At 35.2% G+C, this 26908-nt stretch overlaps 1 long non-coding RNA gene across 1 annotated transcript; it reads left to right on the top strand.

The window, feature by feature from the left end:
• The first annotated feature begins 18178 nt into the window (after window positions 1-18178).
• LOC140846132 (uncharacterized) lies at window positions 18179-26602 on the top strand. The gene is made up of 3 exons (XR_012125045.1): window positions 18179-18344; window positions 22936-23136; window positions 24378-26602. It is a non-coding gene; the product is annotated as an uncharacterized lncRNA (long non-coding RNA).
• Window positions 26603-26908: the final 306 nt, after the last annotated feature.

Genomic DNA, 26908 nt, shown 5'->3' with positions numbered 1-26908 from the left:
ATCCTTGACATAAACTATTTGATATAGAAGAGAGAGCTTCATATGTGGTTTGTTTCATTTTAAACATAGGCACAAGGGTAAGTTATATACATAATAAGAAAGCTTGATTTCTGGATAATTTCCAAGAGAAAGATAATCTTAGCTCCACATCGCTTCCTCCAATTCTCATTATATGATTGGCTATTTCCAAACAAAATGAAAAACAAAAAAACTTGATTTCAACTTGTTTTTCATATACTCATATTCTTATGTTTACACCAAGTAATCTCACAGAGGAGGTGAGCTATTGCGCTTCCTAAGAATTTGTTGGAAACTTTAGTATATGTGCTATCAGTCTCTTGGGTTAATAACAATGTTATAAAAGTTCTTCCTCTTCAATATGTTATCAAGAAAAGTATCATTCATCTTTCTAATGAGATGCAAATTCTTAAGATTTCATTATGTTTGATTTTAAAGAAGGGTATTGTTAATATGAATACAAGTTTTCTTCCCAAATGAACAAACTCTATATGCTAGAAGTTTGATTTAAAATGTGAACAACGAAGTAATAAATATTTGGAAATTTTATTGTGTTTTGAGGGATGTATATTGATTAAGGAAACTGATGTAGAACTAGGTTACATATTTATCAGGATATTTTGACTATTTGCCATAATCCATATTAAAACCAAGAGTAAAATTAATAAGTGTGAGTTCAAAGGAAAATGAACATTTCATATAGAACTTAATATTTAATGTCACAAGGTATAATTTTCCTTGTATTAGAAAGTACCTTTTAAACTTTCATAAATTTACTGCAACATTTTCAAAGAAAAATAAAGGACTACAATTTTCTGTGTCCTTTTTTGTAAACATGAAATCATGGCAAATCAAGTTTCTTCTTATTAAGTGTAAGAGAAACCATTGAACTCTTATGAAAATAATGGGTTACTCTGTTTTCTGTGAGATTATGGGTGTACTATACAAAACTTAAAATATTTTTAATTTAAGTATAGTTTATGTATAGTATTATATTGATTTAAAGTATATTACTTAGTTGATTTTATCATTTTCTACATTATTAAATGTTCATTCCAACTGGTGTAGAGTCTGTCTACACAGAAAGATGTTATAGAACTATTGACTACCTTCCCTATGCTGTGCTTTAATCCCTGTGACTAATCTATATGATGATTGAGATTTTGTGCCTCTTCATCATCTTCACCCGTTTCACCCACCCCAGCCCCTCCCAGATGGGGACCATCAGTGTGTTCTCAGTGTCTATGCCTATTGTTATTAGGTTCATTTTGTTTGGACTTTGGTTTCTTGGGGGTTTTTCATTACCAATTCAATTTAATTTCACTTTGTTTTGTTTTTAGATTCCACATATAAGTGAAAACATACGGTATTTGTCTCTCTCCACCTAGCTTGTTTCATTCAGCATGATGACCTCTAGTTCCATCCATGTTGTTGCAAATGACCAAATTTCTTTTTACGGCCGAATGTCATTACATACATTTGTCTACTGATGGACATACTAGTTTCTCCCACATCTCGGCTATTGTAGGTGATGTTGCTGGCAACACAGGAGCGCATTCATCTTCCCAAATCAGTGATTTTGTTTTCTTTGGGTAAATTCCTAGAAATGGAATTGATGGTCACAGGTGATTTTTATTTGTAGTATTTTGAGGAACTTCCATACTGATTTCCATGTCTTCACCAATTTTCCATGGTGACTGCACCAAAAAGAGGGTTCCCTTTTCTCCACATCCTCGCCAACACTTGTTTTTTTCAGTGTGGCCATTCTGACTGGTGTGCGTGGTGACATCTATTGTGGTTTTGACTTGCATTTTCCTGACGTTTAGTGATATGAAACATCTTTTTATGTGCCTGTTGGTTATTTGTATGGTATGATGTTGGCTGTGGGTTTGCCATCTATGGCCTTGATAAAACTGAAATACATGTCCTTTTTAATATTTGTTGAAAGTTTTTATCATGAATGGGTATTGAGTTTTGTCAAATGCTTTTTCAACATCTGTTGAGGTGATTTTTATCCTTCCTTTTGATCATGTGGTGTTTCCCAATGATTGACTTGCAGATATTATACCATCCTTGCTTCCCTGTGATAAATCCTAGCTGATCGTGGTGAATGAACTTTTCAGTGTATGTTTGAATGTGGTTTGAAAGTTAAAATACAAAAGTAGCAAAGTCAACTGCTTTTTCAGATCATTTGAAGGAATCCTGAAGTTAAAGGTGATAAAGTAGAGATATACATATCTAGATCTAAATCTATATATTCAGTGGAGGAGGGGGAAACAGAAATGTAGGCTGTTAGAAGGTATTCAAAATTAAGCAACTAACAAAATAACATAGGCTGCTATTTATGTAACATGTCATATATAAAACACATGGTAACTACAAAACACACACCTATAATAGATATACAAACACAGAAAAAGGAATACAATATAGCAAAAAGGAAAGTCATCAAACAATAGTGTTTTAAGTAGGAAAAAAGAGAACTAAGAGATGAGTCTTTGAAAAGATAAATAAAATTTTAACTAGGCTATCAAAACATAAAAATACAATAGTAGATGTAAAGAGAAACATTACAACTAATCCTACAGAATTACAAAGGATCATAAGAGACTAACATGAACAATTACATGCCTAAAAAAAGAACAAATGGATACATTTCCTAGAAACACTTTCTACCAAGAGTCATGAAAATATAGAAAATGTTAACAGACCAAAAATAAGATTGAATCATTAATAATAAAATCTTAAAAATAGGAAACTCCCAGGATTAATGTATTTATTAGTGTATTCTAGTAATCATTAATGAATTAATACCAATCCTTCTCAAGAGCTTGCAAAAATTTTAAGAGGAGAGAATATCACCAAATCCATTTCACAAGGACACAGTTACTCTGATACAGAGCAAGATAAGGAAACTACAAGGAAGAAAACTGCCGTCAATATCCCTGATGAACATAGATGCAAAAATCTCAAAAAGGTTCTGACTTTTGTGACTTCTAGTCAACAAAACATTGGAGTCCTAACAATTAGGCAAGACAAAAGTTTACAAATATCCAAATAATGAAAGAAGTATTAATGTTGTCTCTGCAGATGATGTATTTTTTATAGAAAAATACTTAAGACAAAGAAAACACCCAGGAATTAATTTTTGCATTTCAACAACATGGATTGACCTAGAGGGTATTTTGCTAAGTGAAATAAGTCTCAGAGAGAAAGAAGAAAAAATATCATTTTCACACCAGAAGGATTTCACTTACCTGTGGAATCTAAAAACAACACAAACACGTTAGAAATAGATTCATAGGCACAGGAAAGAGACTGGTAGTTGACATAGTGGAGGAAGGTAGGGGAGTGGATGAAATAGTTCAAAGGGGAAAATTAATGAGATTATTTATCCTAATCTGAGTGATCATTACATGAGTATAAAAACATCAAAATTCTTCCATCTGTGCAGTAAGAAATGTGCATCTTAGTGTATGTGCGTTGATAAAAACTGACATAAACAAGAGAAAGAAAACGACTAAGATTCCACCAGAAAGTATTAAACAAAAAAACTAAACTCACAGGATACAAATCTACATACAAATACATAATGCATTTTGATACATTAGTAATTTACATATGAAAGATATGAGATGTATCTTACAATTGCATCAAAAGTATACTAAGACTAAATTTGGCCAAGGAGGTGTAAGGTCAAAAACTGAAAATTATTAGGCATTGATGAAAGAAATTTTAAAAAGATACAAATACATGTAAATATCCCAACATGTAGAAGAAGAATTCATATTGTTAAAATGTACACACTACCCAAAGTTATCGATAGATTTAATACAATTCCCATCAAACTTCCAATGTCAGTTTCCACATAAATAGAAATCAAAACTTATCATATGGAATAAAAAAGAACCTTAAGTTACAAACTCTACTGAAAAAAGTACAGAGTAGGTATCACTCTTCTTTACCTCAAACTATATTATGAAGCTATATTATGCAAAAGAGTGTGGTACCGGCCAACAAAACCTTATAATAGACACATAGACCCATGGAATAGAATTAAAAGCCAGAAGTAAACATACATATATGGACAGCTAATATCTGATAAGGCAGCCAAGAAACACAATGGAGAAAGGATAGTGTCATAAAATAGAGGTGGCAGATGTGTTAACCTACCTTATGGTGTCAAATATTTTGCAACAAATATATCAAACTATCATTTTGCACCCCAAAACTTATACAACTTGATATGTCAACTCTATCTCAGTAATGGTGGGGAAAATGATACAATTATAAATTATGTGTGTCCATTTCTCCATAATAGTTACTATATCCAAATGAGAGACTAGTTTCAGGGATTTTAGTCCCTGTAGCTGGAGAATACTGATACCAAAAATACACAGCAACTGATAAGGAGTGTTTGTGGTCTGTGTATGTGTGTGTGTGTGTCTGTGTTAGAAAATGGTGCTTTCAATTTTGATCATGTTGAGAGTAAGATGAGAGTACTTTATTGAACTAAATTAGATAACTAAACCAGAGATAAAACAAGTCCTCTCTTTGGAGAGACAGGTAGATCTAAGAATGTACAGGGTCACAGAAAGAGGGAGAAAAGCAGATAAATACATAGTAAGTGGAAGCAAAAAAAAAAAGACAGGATGAGCAAAAGGATAATTTTATAGAGAGAGCACAGGCATTCAATCACATGAGGAAAAGAAGAAAAACAAAGATCTATGACAAGACATTTACATATAGATGTAAATGTAGATATAAAATAGATAGTATAGGTTTAGCTATGGATATGGATATGGCTATGAACATAAATTCTAATTACCTTAAAAGATAGGCTCAGTTTATTCTTATATTACTGTAACTAGTATTCTCTGCTACTCATGAAAAGGTTTATTTTGGGGTTATATACTTTAAGTTCCCCTTCGATTGAGATACAACATATGCATATATAGGTATGTAGGCTTTCAGATAAACTAAAATCATGTGCATGTTTATATGTTCATAAATTTCAGTGTGCATAAGTGTATTCTATGTGTCAAATAAAATTGTCTATAAATTCTCCTTATAAATGTGTTCTAAAATGAGTACGGACTTTTTCTGTTTTACTCTTACACTCAGTGTAAACATGCTCAGTGACATAAGACCTTGCTGAGTGCCCCTTTCACCTCTGTGTTCCTCAAGCTGTAGGTCGTGGGGTTTAGCATTGGGGCGATAACTCCGTAGAGCATGGCGATGGGTCTGTCCCTGTCTGGGGAGTGGTGACTTGAAGAGGGACCAATGTAGGTGAAGATGGCTGTGCCATAGAACAAACAGACCACCAGGAGGCGGGAGGCACATGTGGAGAAGGCTTTGTGCTTCCCTTCCACCGACTGGATCTTTAGGATGGTGGATATGATGTAAATGTAAGAGATGAAGGTGGTTAGGAAGGCACCAATTACTGAGACACCTCCTGCCACTAAAACAAGCATTTCTGCCATGTATGTGGATGAGCAGGAGAGGGCCACCAGTGGGGGGTCGTCACAGTAGTACTGGTTAACCCGATTGGACTTGCAGAAAGACAGGCAGAAGGTGGACACTGTGTGGAGGAGGGAATGGAGAAACCCTGCTGCCATCTGGGCACAGCGAGCCTTTGTCATGATGAGGGTGTAATGGAGGGGGAAGCGATGGCCATGTACCGGTCATAAACCATGACAGTGAGAAGGAAGATCTCAGCCCCTGCCAGGGCCACCAAGAAATAAAGCTGCAAAGCACAGCCCAGGAAGGAAATGCTGTGATTCCCAGTCAGAGGTTGTCCAGCATCTTGGGGATAGTAGCTGATGGGCACAGCATGTCTAAGAGGGAAAGACTGGCCAGAAAGTAATACATGGTGTGTGCAGCTTCTCCATCCAGATGACCAAGAGAATGGCCCTGTTTCCCACCAAGGTGACCTGGTAGGTGATGGCAAAGACCACAAAGAAAAGATAGTGCAACTCGGGGATGTCAGAGAGCCCTGTGAGGATAAAGTGAGTCACGGGGGTGAAATTGTAGCCATCCACCCCCTCTCTCCATGGGGGTCTCTCTGGAGGGAAGGAAGGCAAAAAAATGGGTTAGAGAAAAAACCCAAGGGAACTATTGATTAGAAATTTATCAAGTCATTGTGTGTAGTTGGTGATGAATATGTTACTTATATTTTAATTAAAGATTCCATTTATTAGACCTGTTGTTAAACACATCTCCTGACTTCATGCTCTTGCTTGGAATACTCATCCTCAGTTCCTTACCATGAGGAAGCCCTCTGAGACTTTAGAGATGTTTAAAAATTCACCTCCTCATTAAAAACCATTGTAGACCTTTCACTAGCATTTGAAGTTTCACAACTCAGTGATATAGCTGTTTTGGATTCTTGAAACTGATGGGAATTAACCTTATTTTGCTTTTATTATTTCAATGTTTACAATTTTATGCACTATCTCAATTCTAAGTATCTCAAAGGCAGTAGCTATATATTTTATAATGTATGTAATTTTGGGGGGATATTGTTCATGTACAACATTATATTGGTTTCAGATGTAGAACAAACGTAGTGACTCAGTACTTACCCACATTCCCAGCGAGTCTTGCCATGGTCCATGTACACCCCGCTACCAACCACCGTATTACTGTATTATTTTTTATAACCCTTTCTTTCACTTCCATTCCTATGCCCAATTCATTTTATAATTTGAAGTCTATACCTCTTTACCTGTGACCTTTTCAACCATCTTCACACCCCCATTTTACTTTACGTACAAAAAAACAAACAATAAAAAACAAATGCATGGTAAATTATTTTAATAAATTTTACCAATGAACATACAATAAAAAGAATAATTTACTTTTTTGTATAGGTTCAGAAGAATAAATGGTGCATCTCCTGGTTAGACAAATTGTATCTGTTTTTAAGAATAAATATGGAAATGTTTTTTATAATAGAATCACAATAATTTAAGAATGAATTTTAACAGGTGTTCTCCAGAATTAGTATATTTTGATAAATTTATGTAGCATACAAAGTATAAACTAAACAAGCTAGAAAACAGAAACAGACTCATAAACACAGAGAATAGACAGCTGGTTACCATGGGCAGGGGCAAATGAAATAGGTGCATTAGATAAAGAATTACAAATTTCAGTGTATTAAATAATTTAGTCACAGGGATGGAAGTACAGCACAGGTAATAGAACTAATAATATTGTAATATATTTTTAGTGACATATAATCACTACACATCATGATGAGCATTTGGTAATGTATACAATTATTGGATCACTTTGTTCATCTGAAACCAACATAATATTGTATATCATTTATTTCAATAAAAAAATTTAAAGAATAAAGGAAAAATAAAATGTTTGATAGTGCCTAAGTATGAAGAAAATTAGAAACAAATATATTCACATGATACTCAGCTCCCATTCTCCTTAAAATAAATATTTCAACATGTGTCTAATTGTTCAAAGAAATATGAGATCACAAAAATTAGGTGTGATGGAAGCTCTTGGCCATTGTAACTCCTTTAATTTTAAATTACATTTGTATGTATTTTAAGTCCTCATAATCATGTTCAAAATTATATATTAAAGGAACCTAGGTGAAGGTCTCAAAATCAGTACTTCTATGGATGGTTCTGTCACATTGAAAACTACTTTTTTTAATATTAAATGTGTATGACAGAGAGGGAGATGATAAGCTTACTACACTGTCCATCAGTGTAGTAAGATGCCACAGAGTCACTATTTGCCTTCTCTGTGCTGCACTGTTCTCCCTGTGATCTCCCACACCATGAGTACTAAACATAATACCCCTCAATCCCCTTCTCCCTCCCTCCCCACACATCCTACCACATCTGTCCCCTTTGGTAACCACTAGTTCCTTCTTGGAGTCTCTGAGTCTGCTGCTATTTTGTTCCTTCAGTTTTGTTTCATTGTTATACTCCACAAATGAGGGAAATCACTTGGCACTTGTCTTTCTCTGCCTGGCTTATTCCACTGAGAATAATGTCCTCAAGCTCCATTCATGTTGTTACAAATGGTAGGATTTGTTTCTTTCTTATAGCTGAATAGTATTCCATTGTGTGTATGTACCACGTCTTCTTTATTTATTCATCTACTGATGAACACAGGTTGCTTCCATATCTTGGCTACTGTAAAAAGTGCTGCAATAAACATAGGGGTGCATATGTCTTTTTGAATCTGAGAAATTGTATTCTTTGGGTTAATTCCAAGGAGTGGGATTTCTGGGTCAAATGGTATTTCTATTTTTAGTTCTTTTAGGAACCTCCATATTGCTTTCCACAATGATTGAATTAGTTGACATTCCTACCAGCAGTATAGGAGGGTTCCATTTTCTTCGAATCATTGTCAGCATTTGTTGTTCTTAGTCTTTTTGATTCTGGCCATCCTTACTAGTATGAGGTGATATCTCACTGGGGCTTTGATTTGCATTTCCCTGATGATTAGTGATGTGGAGCATCTTTTCATGTGCTTTTGGCCATCTGAATTTCTTCTTTGGAGAACTGTCTCTTCATATCTCTGCCCATTTTTTAATTGGGTTATTTGCTTTGCTTTTCAGGTTTTGAGGTGTGTAAGTTCTTTATATATTTTGGATGTTAACCCCTTGTCAGATATATCATTTACAAGTATATTCTCCCTTACTGTAGAATGGCTTTTTGTCTGTTGATGGTGTCCTTTGCCGTACAGAAACTTTTTAATTTGATGTATTCCCATAGGTTCATTTTTGCTTTTGTTTCCCTTCCTCAAGGAGATACATTCAGGAAGAAGTTGCTCATGATTATATTCAGGAGATTTTTGCCTGTTTTCTTCTAAGAGTTTTATGGTTTCATGACTTACATTCAGGTCTTTGATCCATTTTGAGTTTACTTTGTGTATGGGGTTAAGCAATGATACAGTTTCATTCTCTTGCATGTAGCTGTCCAGTTTTTCCAACACCAGCTGTTGAAGAGGCTGTCATCTCCCCATTGTATATCCATGGTTCCTTTATCGTATATTAATTGAGCACATATGCTCAATAGTATCTGGACTCTATTCTGTTCCACTGGTCTATGGGTCTGTTCTTTTGCCAATACCAAATTGTCTTGTAGTAGAGCTTTGTAGTAGAGCTTGAAGTCAGGGGGCATAATTCACCCTACTTTATTCTTCCTTCTCATGATTACTTTGTCTATTTGGGGTCTTTTGTGGTTGCATATGGATTTTAGAACTATTTGCTCTAGTTTGTTGAAGAATGCTGTTGGTATTTTGATAGGGATTGCACTGAATCTGTAGATTGCTTTGGGCAGGATGGCCATTTTGACAGTATTAATTCTTCCTATCCATGAGCACAGGATGTGTTTCCATTTATTGGTATCTTCTTTAATTTCTCTCATGAGTGTCTTACAGTTTTCAGGGTATAAGTCTTTCACTTCCTTTGTTAAGTTTATTCCTCTGTATTTTATTCTTTTTGAAGCAATCGTGAATGGAATTGTTTTCCTGATATCTCTTTCTGCTAGTTCATCATTAGTATATGGGATTGCAACAGATTTCTGTGTGTTAATTTTGTATCCTGCAACATTGCTGAATTCAGATATTTGATTTAGTAGTTTTGCGGTGGATTCTTTAGGGTTTTTTGTGGTATGTGATCTATTCTTGAAAATGTTTCATGTTCAGTTGAGAAGAATGTGTGCCCTGTTGCTTTTGGGTGCAGTGTTCTGTAGATGTCTGTTAGGTCCATCTGTTGTAATATGTTGTTCAGTGCCTCTGTCTCCTTACTTATTTTCTGTCTGGTTGATCTGTCCTTTGGAGAGAGTGATGTGTTGAAGTCTCCTAAAATGAATGCATCACAATCTATTTCCCTCTGTAATTGTGTTAGTACTTGTTTCACATTTTTGAGTTCTTCTTTGTTAAGTACACAGATATTTATAATGGTTATATCCTCTTTTTGGACTGACCCCTTTATCATTATCTATGTTTTCTTTGTCTTGTTACTTTGTTTTCTGAAGTCTATTTTGTTGAATACAAGTACTGCAATGCCTGATTTTTTCTCCATTAGTTGCATGAAATATCTTTTTCCATAACTTCAGTTTTAGTCTGTGTATGTCTTTGGGTTTGAACTGAGTCTCTTGTAGGCATTATATAGGTGGGTCTTATTTTTTGTCCCTTCAGTGACTCTATGTCTTTTGATTGATGCCTTCAGACCATTTATATTTAGGGTGATTATCAATATGTATGTACTTATTGCCATTGCAGGCTTTAGATTTGTGGTTACCAAAGGTTCAAGGGTGACTTTCTTTCTATCTCATAGTCTAACTTAACTCATGTAATGCTATTACAAACACAATCTAAATGTTATTTTTCCCCCTCCTTTTCTTCCTCCTCCTGATTTAGTATATTAGGTGTCATAATCTGTACTCTTTGTCTATCCCTTGTCTGACTTTGTGGTAGTTGATTTAATTTTGCATTTGTTTAGTAATTAATTGTTCCACTTTCCTTACTATGGTTTTATTTGTTCCTGTAACAGCTATTTAGCCTTAGGAACAGTGTGGAGACAGTTTGTGGAAGAAGTTAAATTCTCTCAATTTTTGCTTATGTGGAAATTGTTTAATCCCTTCTTCAAATTTAAATGATAATCTTTCTGAGTAGAGTATTGTTGGTTCAAGTACCTTCTGTTTCATTACATTAAGTATATCCTGCCACTCCCTTCTGGCCTGTAACATTTTTGTTGAGAAGTCTGATGATAGCCTGATGGGTTTACCTTTGTATGTGATCTTTTTTCTCTCTCTGGCTGTTTTTAATATTCTGTCCTCATCCTTGATCTTTGCCATTTCAAATATTGTATGTCCTGGTGTTATCTTCCTTGGGTCTTTTTTGTTGGGAGATCTGTGCTCTTCCGTGGCCTGTGTGACTTTCCTTCCCCAGATTGGGGACGTTTTCAATGATTATTTCTTCAGAGACCCTCTTTATCCCTTTTCCTCTCTCTTCTGCTGGTATCTTTATAATGTGAATATTGTTCCTTTTGGATTGGTCACATGGCTCTCTTAATATTCTTTCATTTCTGGGGATCATTTTTTCTCTCTCTGCCTCAGCCTCTCTGTGTTCCTGTTCTGTAATTTGTACTCCATTGAGTCTCCTGTCACTCTTCTAATCTGCTTTTAAACCCTTCCATTGTATGGTTCAGTTCAGCTATTGTATTTTTCAAAGTCTCTATGTCTATCTTGAATTGTCCCTGAGATCTTGAATATGTTTTTGTAGCTCTGTGAGCATGTTTATGATTTTTACTTTGAAATCTTTATTGAGAAGATTGGTTATCTTGGTTTCACTCTCCTCTCTAGTGTTTTAGGGATTTTGGATTGAGCTAGGTTCTTTTGCCATTTCTTTCCTACTTGAATCCTATGGAATGAAAACTTTGTGTAATTCACTCCCTCTAGTTGCCAGGATCTTTACTCTCTGGGGTGTTCACATTGATTGCAGGTATGTGGCAATGGTGCCTGACAGGATGATGGAGCTCTTTCCTGATTCATGGCCACAGTGTCTGCCTGAACTGCCAGGGCCAGTTAGTGAAGCATGCAGGGAGCGGCCTCTGTGTTACACCCCTTTAGCCGCTGTATTGGGTGCTGCCCTCCTGCTGATGTGGCACCATGGAGGGGTTAGCAGCTTTGTGAGCAGGAGCTGACCAGGAGGAAGGAGTGGCTGGCTGCTTATGGTGGTGGGGGCCCTCGAGGCTGCATTGTCTGCTAGGGGGATGGAGCTCCTGAAACTCCTGAAAGTTCCCATCCTGATGGGCTGAGTGTGCTGGGACAATTTTGTCTACTTATCCTTCCTCCTTAGCAGCAAGCTCTGTGTAATCCTTGCCCCTTTAGCAGCCCTCTCACTGTTGGAAAGTATTTCAATGCTTCTGCCTTTGTCTTGTCCTTTAGTGGCTGCTTTTGGGTACTTGTTCTATATAAGTGGCTGGAATCTCAGTCTGCCCAAGTGTTCCACCTGTCCCTGCCTTCCAACCCCTTTAATTTCCAGAGCACCATGCAATGTGGTTTCGTGGTCCTAGAGTAGATCTTCAGGGCTGGGTATTTAGAGTCCTAGGCTTCTAGTTCTTCCCTCCTCCATTTCTGTTCCTCCTGCCTGTGTGCTGGGTTTGGGGAGAGGGCTTGGTTCTGTCCAATTGTGGCTTTGCTACTTTACCCTTTTCCTTGAGGTCTTCTATTTTCCCCAGATGTAATGTCTGCTGGTGTTTCCTTCTGGTCACTCTTTCAAGATTAGTTGTATTTGCTGTGTTTTCATGTTATATGTGGTTTTGGAAATTAGTTCTAGTTCACTTCTCATGCTACCATCTTTCCTGCTCTCCTCAAGGGTATTGCTTTTAGAACCACTGAATACCATTATCATATCAAAGAAATTTAATTATATCATCTATTTCTATATTTAAATTTTCCCAGTTGTAGCGGATTTTTTTTTTTTTTGGTCCAAAAGCCAAGAAAATAATCATGTATTGCATTTGCTTGTCATTTCCTTAGTCCCCTTTAATCTAAAACAGTTTTTGCTACCGCTTCTTAAAAAATTCAAGAGTCCAGTTCTGTAGTGTGTCTCATTTTCCGGATTTGTGTGATTACTTCCTTATCATTGGATTCAAGTTAAATGCCATTACCAATTTTGGTAATGGCATTGTATAGATGATGTTCCTTACCATTTTGTCATATCAGAAGGCTCATAGTGCCAGTTTGTCTTATTGTTGGTGATGCCAACCACGTCTGATTACTTGGTTAAGGTGATAGGTAATCTATATGATGATACTCTATATTTTGACTCTGATAATTTATCCTTACCCCCTTTTACTTGGAATCCTTTCCTGAATTAGTGAATATGTTATCTGTTATTATCATTATTTTTAATGCTCAAATTTTCTCAAATTTGGCCAATTGAAATTGCTTTAGTGCCCTGACCACTCCATGTTTGAATACTTCCTTGCTCTTTATTACACACAATTATAGTTCACCTTGTGCTTCTCCCCAGCCCTGTACTCAGCTTTTTCTCCAAGGATCACTATTTCCTGTTAGTGAGAAATAATATGTTTAGGAAGGAAGTTTATTGATACTGGAGAGTCATGACTTCTAGATTTTTTCAGTGGACAGATTTTGTAAACCATCGTCAGTGACTCCATACATCCATCTATCCATCCATTCATCCATCCATCCACCCACACATCCATCCATCCACAGAGTTCATACTGATATTTTAGTGTTATTTTTAAAAAATTGCTATATTTGAAGCTTTATTTACTGTATAGAAGGAAATTAGATTACCACTTTAGGTCTTTAAAAATATTCTAATAGTGGAAAAAATTAAAGTAGCTGGAGGTAGATAACAACTTTTCTTGGTGACTCAGGTATATAAGTTTGTTATTTAGTGAGCTATTATCTCTGTTGTTAATGTAATTTTGGGGCAATGCATGACAACATCGAGTCAAAAAAGCTGCCTGTCACTGAAGAGGAGCAGATTTACCCTTGGGACACATGTGCAGCTGTTCATTATGTGAGGCTTTCATTATTATAGCATTACTTTAAGGATGTAAGTACTCTTTTTTTCACATGTATTTTTTTCTGAAAAATTGATGGTTATTTCTCTCCAGAGTGTTATTCTAAATTTTTTCTTCTACGAAATGTCATTCTAATTTGGAATCTAGACGTTTGTTAGAAAAAAACTTAATGTGTGGATTGTAAGGAAATAGAAATCTTTAAAAAGTAAAAGAAATGGATTGTAAACAATAAATAATAATCTCAGGTTATAGATATTATACCTTTGTTTTAAACGTTATTTATTATGAGGCATACAAATTCAGTTCAATGGAATGTAAATATTTATAAAATCTTTTGATATACAAATATTTTATGAAGATTTTTGCCTTCTTTTACCTTTATTTAAAGATACACAGTATACTCTCATTATGATACTTCTAAAATGTAAAGTAAGGTCATATTTAATTCATGCTTTTATGGTTTCTTTTTGTGAGCTTGTTTTATTTCCAGCTCTTTGCACCTAGGGGCTCTAGCACTCAGGCATCCTAAAACTTGGAAGATCAACTTTATTTATTTATTAGCAAAAGCACTGTTAACTTCTTTATAAAATTTCCATACCACTTCTAGTGTTTCCTGACTAGATTATCAAATGAAGTGTTCTTTCACCTGTTTTTTTTTTTTGGATCTACTGTGTTTTGAATTAAGTAAACATATAATAATAACTTTAAATGCTTAAAATACAAAGTGCAACATTATTTTTGGTTAGCTAATGAAATTATTGCTCATAATACACTAGATTAATTATAAGAAACTAGTAGTACAGGTGGAGGAAAGATTACTTAATCAGATAACCAGGAATTGGCCTAGCGATGTTAACAGTCAGAGTAGTACGGTTCAGTTGGGTGGACAGAGGAGAAAAATTTTGGTGGATTCTTGAGGAGATGATGTCTCTAGTTACAGAGGTGTCGTATGGATTATAAAGAGTCCCAGATCAGAAAAAGTGTGTTGTCATTCTGATTCTTCCATTTCTTAGCAATATGAGCTTGGCTATATAAACACTCAAAGGCTCAATTTCCTTATCTGTAAAATAGGGCATATAGTGGTCTTTGATGCAGTAACCCACCAGGTTAGAAATTTCTTTAGATCACTTTATACATAATAAAGGTCAGTGTAAATGTGAAGTGTTGTTTTTAATATTCAAGGTAGCCCATTTAGGAGGGCTCAGGTTAGGCTTTATAATGCAGTTTGGGTTAGGTAATGAGGATTATGCTTCCACATATTTTCAGAAGGTTTTAAATGAAATTTTCATTATTTTGAAAAAGGATGTATTTCATACATTTGTTGTTTCCTGAGTCCTTGTTCCCACTTGCAGTAAGAATTGAAAGGCAGAGACACAATGGCAAAGCAGAGGGCAAGTTTTATTTGAATATACTCCAAGGGAGGAGTAGGCCAGAGTCAAGGTAGATAAAGGCCTCGATTTGTTAGGTGGGAGGCTTGTCTATTGAATTCTGGTTAGGAGGCACCTGTTTGACTGGCAAGGTGGGATTATTTGATTTATAGGTCCTTGTATACAGTCACCCCTCTCAGAGAGCATATTTAGTCTATTGTGGTCTGGTTGGGGAGGGGAGGAAGTTATCTCCCTGCAAAGCCTTTGCTGTCTCCACACGGGACCCCCTCCCTGGGCAGAGTTTGGGTGGCTTCTTCTTTGAACCTTATCTTCCCCTTTTCTGGCTGCTCATGTCTGTCTTGCCACCTAACATTCCTAACACTTTTTATTGATTATTCCTTTGAATTTTTGAAAGCTTATATATATTATTTTATTATTCAGACACTAACAGATATCTTCATTTTAAAGATAATTGTACAGTTGTGCTAAGTTCTGCTTTTGCAGAAATTTACTACAACTTTCATTTAGATTTTAGTTTCCTGCCACAACACTAGTTTTAATTTTATCATTTTGAATCACTTTAGAGTAAATGAGTAAAAATGAATCCTAAAGCCAAATAGAAAGAAAAATAACTTGATTCAATCAAAATATGATCCAGACCTAGGAGTGAAATAATTTTGAGGGAAGGAGTGATCTAATAACAGAGAGAAAAAGTAGGATCCTTTTTTGCTTCAAGGATAATTACTCATTTTTAGAAAAAAATCTCTTTTGTAAAAATGCTCTGAACTTGTCTGACTCTCTGCTATATTTCTGCTAGTGATTGTGAGAGTCTATTCTTGTATTAATACTTTTATGTACTTTCATAATGGTTATTGTATGTATACATGGTGTGCTCCCTGGACTATATACCTCTAGACATTTAGGGCCATTTCTTATATTGGTTTTATATTCCATTCAGAGAGTAGCATATGCAACATGTGTTATAAATGCTTTACTGGATTTCTTCTTGAATTACTTTAGCATAGAGTTTTGTAGCCAGAGATACTACTCAGAGCAGTGCCAAAGGGCACTAGTACTGATTATGAAATTACGTTGTGTAGTTTCTGCTTTCCTCTGATCAAATTTTACAAAGTTGACATGTAGAATTTTAGTCATGTAAGACTGTGAATTTATGGTCGACACTAGAAGCATTTTATATGAAAGAGGTGATGTAGTAGCAAGGGAACCTGAACTTTAGAGTCAGATAGACTTGGGTTTGAAATTGGTCTCTATCACTTATAACTGAGTAATCTTGATAAACTTTTCATTCCTTTTTTGTAAACAAGGATAATACCACCAGGTTTTAATAAATATTGAGGTTGTGAAGATGTAGTGTTAAGCAGTTAGCACAGCGGCAGTTGGGCATATCATTGAAATCGTCCTAAAATATTTGTCTCATGTTAGTAAGTGTTTTCATGCTTTTTTTGAACCTAGCAGATTTCAAATAAGAAATCTAAAGCTGCATAGACAAATGACATTGTATTTTCAGTTTTAGAAGTTAACTGCTTTAGTTAAAAAGATTAATTACATTTTCATAAGACATTGTCAAAGAGAACAGCTTGTTTATTAACTGACTACCAACTATTCTAAAATGAACTAATACCAGCATCTGCTTCTACTTCAAGCAGCTCCGAAGAATAAAGCAGAGATGAACAGGTCTCCTGTTGTTTTTCTGATTTTTAACATTAAAAGCTAGCGCACCTGCTGTGAGGATTTGATTTCTGTGGCTGCACATCTTTAAATCAGCTGGGAAGGCATTTTGCACTGTGTAATAATTTCAACTTTCAGATGCTTATGAAGAGTCTTGATTTAATGTTGGGACTTTGTTTACTATTGTTTAAAGATGATTTGGTCATCTTACATTACCATATGTTTCTTTTCAACATAAAAATAAAATATAAAGGTTTACTCAGTTTTGATGGCTCTCAAATCTTTCTTCATATACGGTCTCATGTCAGACCTTGGGCCTAATGCTGCTCTGGCTTGGCCATGTACGTACTACAGACTCAGGGAGGTGAAGTCAAGTTCAGGCCCAAATGCTGTTTAACAGAGGCTAAAGGAAAATTCAAAGAAAATTATTTTAGGAAGAAAAGTTTTAGCCTGTTTATAGATTTAAAGGGAAGGAATTAGCAGGGAAGGAGAAGGCAATTAACTCTCAAAAGGCTATGTATTTTGCTTACATAATCTTGGTTTCCTTTTTGTGCGTATTATATGAAACCCTTGTTAATGTTAAGATACTTTTTAGGGTTATTCTTATGAGCACATTTTTACTTTAGAAAGATGTGTGGACGACACATCATGGAGAGCAGAAATTGGAGTCAAGGAGACCAGTTAAGGAACTTTATTTTAAAGAACTCCCTCCCCCACAACAAATGATACAGACTTGAATGTTATAGTGGGAATGAAGAGAGGTCAAAATCTGTGGCTTGAGAAGTAATACATATTGTTGTATTAGTGTAAGGAAAGGATGTGATTATAGAAAATATCTCTTAGTTTTCTGATTTCGTGACTTAATAGATTGTAGAGTTTTTAAACCAAAAGGGAAAGAAAAATGCATGGAGAAAATGACAAGTTTTTGACCCACTGGTTTTATATTATCTGAGGGCCATCAGTGTGGAGATTTCTGGTTGCAGCTGAGTTTTTTTTTTTTTTTTTGAGTTCTGGAGAGATCTAGGCTTGGAAGATAGTTACATTTACTGATTGAATCACTCAGGGAAAATAGTTTGAAGGAGAAGGGAGCAGCACTAAGAATAGAACTTTGAGGAATATAAACATTGAAGAGGCAAAGAAAGAGTCTTAAAAGGAGGTGTAAACTAAATGGCTAAAGAAATTGGAGAAAAGCCAAGAGAGCAGCACTGCAGAAGCCAGAGGGAAACAGGCAGGCGAAGGAAGCCATTCGTGTCAGCGGCTGTAGAGAGGTGAGTACCCTGCAGGCCATGCCAAGTGATCATCAGCAGCATAGTCCACACTGAGCTGTGGTATAACATTGGGAGCTTGTATTTTATGCGGTGGAGAAAGACTAATTCAAAATTTTTCTTTCATTATGTACAGAGATATTTGGAAGCTAAAACTTCAGGAAGTTTCAAGTTTAAAGATATTGGCTTAGGGCTGTCAAGTCAAGTGTTGTGTCACAAAAATACAAAGTTCATGGTAGTATAATAAAAAATCATTCAGAGGTTTATGTGGGTATATTTAGGTCTGTTTAAACTTCTTTAAAATTAATTGTATTTTTCTTTTTTCTCTTCTTTTCTTTTTTTTTTTAAGAGTTCTTGTCTCTGGCAGTATCAGTTGGCTGGGAAGGAAGTGTTTATGTACAGATCCGTGGCCACACATTGCATATAGATTGTCATAAATCTTACATGGAATCTTTATGGGTAAGTAGATTGAAACATTTCTGGTGGTATGTATCTTTCTAGGTATTAGATATTTCTACAGCAAATACATCCCATTTCCTCTTGAGTGATTTTTCACTATTTGAACCATCCAGCCTGAGAGTTCCTTGCCTCTACAACTTCATGGATTTCAATTTTTTACTTCACTTTTGCAACTGACTTCCGTAACTATAATTTTAGACTTTGCTACTCTAGCTTTGAAATACTGTTTTAATACCCTACCATATCCTCTTATTATATTATTCTTCACTTCTCATTTTCACTGTCAAATGTTTGTTTTGCTTCTGACATGAAGCTCTCTAGTGCTTTAAACCCCTTTGCATTTTTCCTAGCATTAGCTGTTCCCTAAACTTACTTTCTTGTACTATCCCCATCCTGTTCTTAATACTGATCATTCCATCTACCTTCTTTGATTCTAGACCCAGGCAGCTAGTCCTGCTAGTAAAATTATAAAACTAGGTGAACTGGTACCTCTACAAATTTGTAGTTTCCTATAATAGTAGCTTAGCCTAGGGCCCTGGCCTGTAGATACTACTTATCAATTCATTTGCCTGTCTTTGATCAGTTCTCTCTTCTATTTCCTCTGCAGCTCTTGCAAACCTTTCCTTCCCTCATCCCAGAGTCTTTGCCTAAACCCCAGAAGAGATTGTTGTCTCTCACATACTACCTCAGCTTCTTGCCTTATTTTTCTGTTCTTGATAAATGTCTCTGCAACCCAACCAAACCTTTCCTTTTTACTCCTTGAGGCAGTATTCCTTCTTCTGTTCAGGAATAATTTTTCTGCTAATGCTTTACTACTACTTTTTCCCCATCACCTCAAAGGCCTTGATCTATCAGTAGGTAACCTATTTTTCTTCTGTATCTCCAGTTTCTGCCTACTCTGTCCCTTCTTTTCAGCTCATAAAGACACTCGAGTCCCTGCTATTCAAAATTCCTTTGCTTGACCTTACATTCCCTTGTAGCTGCAGTCTTTCTCCTTCTCTCAGATCATCTTCTTAACAGCATTGTCTACTCTGATCTTAGATCCCTAACTCAGAAACAGTGAATTTCTGCTTTTCTCTCCCTAATTCTTACCTCTCACATTCAGTCACTTACCAAATTCTATTGATTCTATCTCCTAAATTTTACCTGATTATATCATGCCTTTGTTATTCCCACTTAGGCTTTTTGTATATGCCTTCGTCTCTCATTTTGACTTTTGCAATTGCTTTCTTACCAGTTTCTTTACTCCAAGTCTAATTTATTCACTACATTACATCTTTCTAAGATGTAAATCTGATGACATGTCATTGGCTTAAAAATCCTTCACTGACTTCTTCCTGACACATTAGAAGTTCACTCTTCTCTGAATGACATTCACAGCACTCCATGATCTGGGCTTACCTATTGCTTTCCTTTATCTTCTATCAGCTCAGCATTAATAAGCTAATTAATAGCTCACTAAGCACATTATGCATTTATCATACCTTTGTATCCAATTTGTTCATTTAACAAATATTTATTCAGTGCCTGCTGTGTTCCAGATACCATGATAGACACTTGGAATGCAGCAGTGAAAAGACAGTTTCTTCCTAAAAGTAGTTTAGTATGTATTACATGAGACAGAAATAAACAGTTGCAGTGTATGTGCTAAGTATTATGAAGTGTGCACAGGGTCTTATTAGAACATCTGCAAGTGTTGGAACCTTTGATGAAGTAAGGTGATTGAGTGATGAGAGAGAAGATGGGGGAAGTAAGTAGGGGTCATATTGTAAAGGGCCTTGAGGTCCCTGTAAAGAATTTGGAATTCAGACAGATTATTTACAGAGAGCTATTAAAGACTCTTAAGCAGAAATAAGATGTGTTCAGAAAGGCCATTGAGGCAGTTGTATAGATTGCAGGGGTTGTTGTGGGATTGCAGGAGAGTAAAAAGAATGTGGTGATATCATTTAGAAGATAAGAGGTGTTGGTGGCTTGGGTTTAGTCAAGGCAGTGGAGATAGTGAAGGGGTTAGAGATTTGGAATATATTTTACAGTAGAGTCTTCTGGTCTTGGTGAGAGAATGCATGTGGAGCATATGAAGAAACAGTAATTAATATGAGAGACAATGGTGATCATTGAAAAACTGTGATTAGGAAAAAGAGTCTCACATTACATAGATCATATTAGCAGTTGTATGGTTGGGAGACTAGTTAGGAGATAACCAGCAAAGGAGGTAGAAAGAAAAAAGTGGATGGAAGGGCTGATGGGATTGATTAACTTGATATTTGCGGAATCTGAAGGAGTTACATGACTTTGTTCTTTCTGAGGTGGGAAATGTAGCTTTATTCAAGTAAAAAGGGGCAAGGCTTGGGTAGGTGAAGGGACTTGACAAGTGAAGTGGTTGGAAATGGGGATTAGAGAGTACTTCAGAAGATGTAAGGAAAGATTGCCAGGCAGTATTCATGGGTTAGTTGAGGATGGAAACAGGTTATAACAAGAAGTTATTTCAATTTTCTCTAACAGCACTCAGTTCACATGCAGAATTGAAGTCATACATTGGATTAATGCTGTGTGAAGGTTTTGTTAGATACATGTGATAAAAGGACATATGGATGGGGAATGAGAAGCATTGATGAGAGTTTTTGAAATGATAGATCATGGTGTGTAGGCAGGATAGGAAAGTCCCGATAAACTGGGAGAAAAAGGAGGGACTAAAGGTGATAGGGGGAGTTGGCAATCAGAATGTAAGATGTTTGCATTTTGTATTTCGAGGTATGGACAATTTGGGGTCATTGCAGGACAAGGGGATGGTCATGGTAATAGGTTCTGGAGTAGGACGCCACAGCTATAGAATTTGGTGAGGTCAAAGAGCTGACCAACTATGATACAAGACTGATTGACCAGATACACACATACATACATACATGCACAGGAGGATGGCAAGTCTTGGAGTGAAGAGGAAAACTGATCTAGGCACCAAAGTGTTCAGCAATTGAGGGCAATGGATTTCAGTGAAAATGAAGGAAAATATGGTATCGTTAAATAAAATGAGCTGCAAAGACAGAAGAATGCAAGAGTAATAATCTCCAGCCTGCACTGGAGATGAGAAGGACTCTGAGGTGTGACAGATGTAGGGGAGTGAGTAATGCCTAGTTGAGAGGGCTTGTGGGGAGGCCTCAGGAAACAACCTCATCTCAATCAAGGCAAAGAGGAGGATCTAGCCTTCTTTAAAATTAAGGCCCTACGTAAGCTTAACACAGAATGTCCTTCAGTGACCAGGATCCTTGCCCCAACCTTCTAAAACACTCTTCTTGTGTATTTTGAAAACTTAGCTCACAAGTCTCCTTCTCTGGGAAGCTTTCTCTCTTGTATTTATTACACTCTTTTTAAAATATTTTTGTTTGATTGATTGATACTTTAAGTGAAGATGTGTCTTCCCTTTTTAGGTCATCACTGCATTTGACACATGATAGGAGCTTAGTAAATGTTTGTATAAGTGGATTTAAAAAGACATGGTGTCACATTTTTAAAGATTTGAAAAAATGTCAAAAGGTAAAAAAAAATAGAATTCAATTCTTTTTAGTCAAAGTTTTTGAGATCCAAAATATAGTCAAATGAGCACCTAGTTAAGAGTTGGGAAACCTAAGTTCATCTTGATGTCATTAACTACCTTTGTAACCATAGGCACTAAATGCATTTTCTTTTCTTTGTATCACTTTCTCTCATTATTTTTGTCTTGTTAGTAGTAATGTTCATATTGTAGGATTCATACATATACATTAGTGCATTAAATACAAATTTTGAGATAAAGCATTTGGCTAGTGGCAAAATAAGAGACAGACTACTGGGAAAAGATTAATATCGTAGTTAGGACTACACAATAGCAATATTCCTAAATTGCAAAGTAGACCTGGGGTGGTGTCAGGCAAAAGAAAGGAACAGATGTAGCAGGCAGAATTCCTGCCTTAAGTTGTCTGTTTAGTCAGCATATATTGCCGTTTCTTATGAGCAAGAGTTTCCTTCTAAGTGTGTGCACATTATATGTTTCAAAATTATTTTTCTTCCTCTTCCTATCAGAAGCATCTGAAGTAGAAGTATTAAATTAATTCACCTCCTATTACACTTATGTTCTGAGTAATTTAACTAAATCTTCCCCCTATCAATTAAACCTAAACCCACTGCATAAAATCCAGTCAGTTTTGTTTAGCAATTAGACACCTTCAATGACACAGCACATTGTTTAGCCTTAATTTACTCTCAAAAACTGCCTATCCTTTATCAAAGAATATGGGTCCTGGGAGAATCTTCCCAGTAGTGATTACAGACTGTGAAAACAGGGGCATGTAGTAAGAGGAAAGAGATCCACTTTAATGTGGCCTACTTTTTGACTTATTCTTTATCTAAAATCCACATTTCAGATTGATTACATGATGATTTGAATGTCTTATCCTGAATGAAGAGCAACTAAGTAAGAGACTTTGTGCTTTTATAACATATATTAGATGTATCTTTTTTTGTGTGATTCATTTTATTTACTATAAAAGGTAATGGTGTCAATTTTGTTTGTGGAATGGTGTTCATCTTACATCCGTATGTTTATTTCATTTTTTAGAATGACCAGATTCTCCAGGGCTTCTCAGTGGACAAATGAGAATTCACGTGTCTTTTCTGTAGGCAGTTTGCTAACAGTGTCCTTCCTTGTTGTCCTGGAAGCAATGTGGAAAATAACCTTTGGCAACGTCCTAGTAACAAAAGCATCCAAGATCTCATAAAGGAAGTGGAGGAGCTGCAGGGACGGCCGGGAGCCTTCCCAGTAAGCATCAGTGTGAGGCCGAAATATCCTGGTTGACTTAACTCTGCTTTTCAGCTTTCATTTTCGTTCTGTTTCTAAATTGCTGCAGAACTTTGTACATTTAGTAGCAATTGCTTTTAGGGGCTTTCCTCCTCTGTTTGTGGTTATTAAAAACAAAAATAAGAGTAACAGAACAAATTGTAGAACCAAAGGCATTAGAACTAAAGGATGTACTTTTCCATAGTCTGAATTGTTAGATTTTAATATGTATCTTCCAGATCATAAAATCCTATCAGCTTACATATGGTTACACTCTTTTAAGATGTTGAAATATTTAACAACAAAGCCAAACAAACAAATTACATATATGTATCTTGCCATGTAAAGCACAATCTAAATACATAAAAATATACCAATTAGGCACATTAGATTAAGATGATATATTTCCACACACATGCATACTTTATGTGTGGGCAATTATAGATTTACACACATGTGAGTGCATATTTTTGTATTGGAGAAATAATTGTATACTTGATTGAACCATTCACCATAAATCAGTCAATTTTACTGTGGGATTTGGGGTGAGTGAACTCCTCTTTAATCTCATCCAGTAAGATTTGTTTATTTGATTTAAATTCTTAAATATTTCACCTTCATTATAGATCTATGATATGGTTCCTGAGAGAAGTGACAGCTGTGTCTGTTCTATGGAGTAAATTTATGAAAGCTATGAATATTTGACTTTTAAAACAGAAATTCATCATTGAAATCTGCTCAGAAAGCTTTCTCTCCTGGCAGTTCCTTTTCTCAGTTGAAGACTGTTCTTAGTGTGTGTGTGATTTTTTTCTTCATAAACTGAAATTTTTGTGTTACTAATAGGCTTAAAGTAAGGGATATTGATATTAATCTTTGAAAACTGAATTCAAATGAAAGTCCAGTTTTTTATAAATATGGAAACTGTTCTAAAATATATTTTTAAAGACATCCACTTATTTGTTTAGGACATAAATTTAAGTGGTGAGTTCATAGTTGGATTATAGTGTTACCAATCACAATGTAGAATTATAATGAAAGATCTCTAAAATAAGAGAAAGTGTTTCTTGATCTGTTTTACCTTTGTGCACTAAATATAGTAGATAGCTAATGTACATTTGACTTTTTAATTTCCTAGTGTGTTCATATGATAAACATTATACTGTTAAATTATTAGAGAAAATGAATATAAATAAACTTTACATGTATGTTTGCATTTTTTGCAGTCAGAAACCAACTTAAGTAATGAAATGGAATCTGTAATGAAAGACATCAAAAATACCACTCAGAAGAAATACAGAAACTATAGCAAGACCCCAGGCTCACCAGACAATGATTTTCTCTTTATGTATTCTGTTGCTAGATAGGTAGTAATAGTATACACTTCTGTATTATGTTATTAGAAGTCATTGGTTTCATTATTATCATTTATATTTATTTGAAGAACGGATGCCTTTTTTAAATGTTAGTTGACATTATGGCTACTTTTAAAACCTCCTAAAAGTATGAAAGTGTAGTCTTCCTTCATTTTATGAAGTTTTTATGTTAATGAACTATTGGGTTAAGCTTTATTAAACATTATAAGATATGTGGGAAAAATATATTAGTAGCATTTGGGGACAGATACCTACCTCAATGCATGTGAATATTATATATACAGCGTGTTGTTAAGAAATCCCTATTGAAGTACTGCCCAAAAGTGGTAATACTGAGAATTAAAACATTGTAATATGTAAACCTCTTTAATTTATTTTTAAAATAAGAAAATAAGATCTTACTTTGTTCCATTTAAGCTAGTGAAAGATCTAGTAATATCCAAAAATACTACAGGTAGTTTAGAAAATCAGGTAAGGGAGAAAAGCAAGAGAACTGGCATGTTCTAAGCCTCTGTTAGTGGCCAGCAGCAGGCTCAAGAAAACAGAGGTGAGTACTTTTCATTTTTCAGATCCAGTAGGATTAGTCTGATTGACTGAATATGTGTTCAGTACCTAAGAAACAGTTCCAAATAGGAATTTTAGAAAACTTAATTGAATGAGAACCATAACAAAAATGAAACTGGGGAGAAGTAGGCACAAAATTCCGCCAGCATATGTGTTGTAGACCCCTGGATATCTCTAGAAACATACTTTATGTTTTGCCCAAGTACTATTTATTACATACTAGGTAAAATGTAGAGAGATAATGTGATTTGAAGTCATGCAGCAAATTACTGGCAGAATAGGACTGGAATTCAAATCTTGAATAAAGGTCTAGTTTTCTTTCAATTACTGTCCTTTTTCCTCTCCTGTGGTCAGCTTTTTATAGGTCACGTGCATGCAATTCATCATGGCCATTCTCTGCCTTATTCCCGGAACAGAGGGTAACAAAAGAGTAGATGAACTATATATATGTAGTCTTTAGAACCCAGGAAAAATGGAATCAGACTTAGGGAAATTGCAGCAAGCAAGTTACAGCTCAGCATAAGGAAACTTTTGGTCTAAGAATGTGAATGTTGGATACATATTGATGTAAAAAGATCTAATGGATGGGAAAATAACTTTCCAGTCTGCCATTCCTGGACTATTGTTTTTATTGTGAATAAATAAGAACAATATTTGGGGAAAGATGTATTGGTTAATTTAACATTTTGTTTCTGTCGAGTTACCAGTTGCATACTTGAAACAAAATATACCTCATGTGAAAACTAAATTGAATATAATTTAATTTTGCCAAGGTTTCAAGTTGTACAAAATTTATGTACAGTATTATGGCAATGTTATAGAAGATTTTCAGATGACTGAAGACTACCTCTGTTATGCTATACACGTTACATGCACACACATTCATGTTGCTTATGTGTTTATGCCTTTAATTTTATTAAGATTGACCTTTTGTTAAGACTGACCTTATAAGAAAATCCTGGTTGAGTGGAAATAATCTGTGCATGGAATTTTTCTACAGCATGATATATCAAATAATTTGATTTAAATTTAGTTTAGTGGAACTTCCTGTTTCTTGGTTTATATATTTTATTGAAGAAAGCGTGTTGTGGTAATGGGAGACTTTGATTCAGCATGTTTCAGTTTTTCTTTTATAGAAAAGCAGGGACAGATATCAAATGTCGTTTACTATGGGTGTATGTAGAGAAACAAAATTGGTTCTCCCCTCTCCCATTCTTCTCTGATCCCTAATGATAAAGTCTAAAGCAGCAACACATGAGTCTAAAAGAGAAAGTTTAAAACCCTTAAAAACCTCATTATCCTTTTGTTAAAATTAAAATTACCCAGACCATTCTTTGCAAGGTCCTCACAGTGAGATTGTGTGCCTTCTCTTAAGTTTTCCTTAGTCATTAAAAAGAAAACAAAAAGCAAATTGATGGAGGAGTTAAGAAAAACATGAATTGAAAGAAAAAAGTATGTGTATCCTATTTGAATAGGATGTAGTTTTTTCAAGCTAGGTAACCAGGTCTTTATTTTATGCCTAGCATATAACCTTATTTCATAAAATATTATGATTACAGATTATGATTATATAAAATATTCTGAAATGAACTTAATTTTAACTATTTAACTTTTGAACTAAATATGACTCTAAAAAATGTACTTCATTAGATGTGTGTGTGTTTGTGTTTGACATTAGTAATTTGAATGGAATACAACCCTAGTTTCCCAGAACTGAATACTCCAAACTGAATAAATAATTTTGTTTGCTCTTTCAGAGCTAAATTCTTTGATGTTTAGAAACCAAATATTTCTGTTGGGTAACTAGCCTGTAAATC

This window comes from Manis javanica, chromosome 14 (assembly GCF_040802235.1).
Source record: "Manis javanica isolate MJ-LG chromosome 14, MJ_LKY, whole genome shotgun sequence".
Classification (NCBI taxonomy): Eukaryota; Metazoa; Chordata; class Mammalia; order Pholidota; family Manidae; genus Manis; species Manis javanica.
This window is presented reverse-complemented; position numbering and strand designations above follow the sequence as displayed.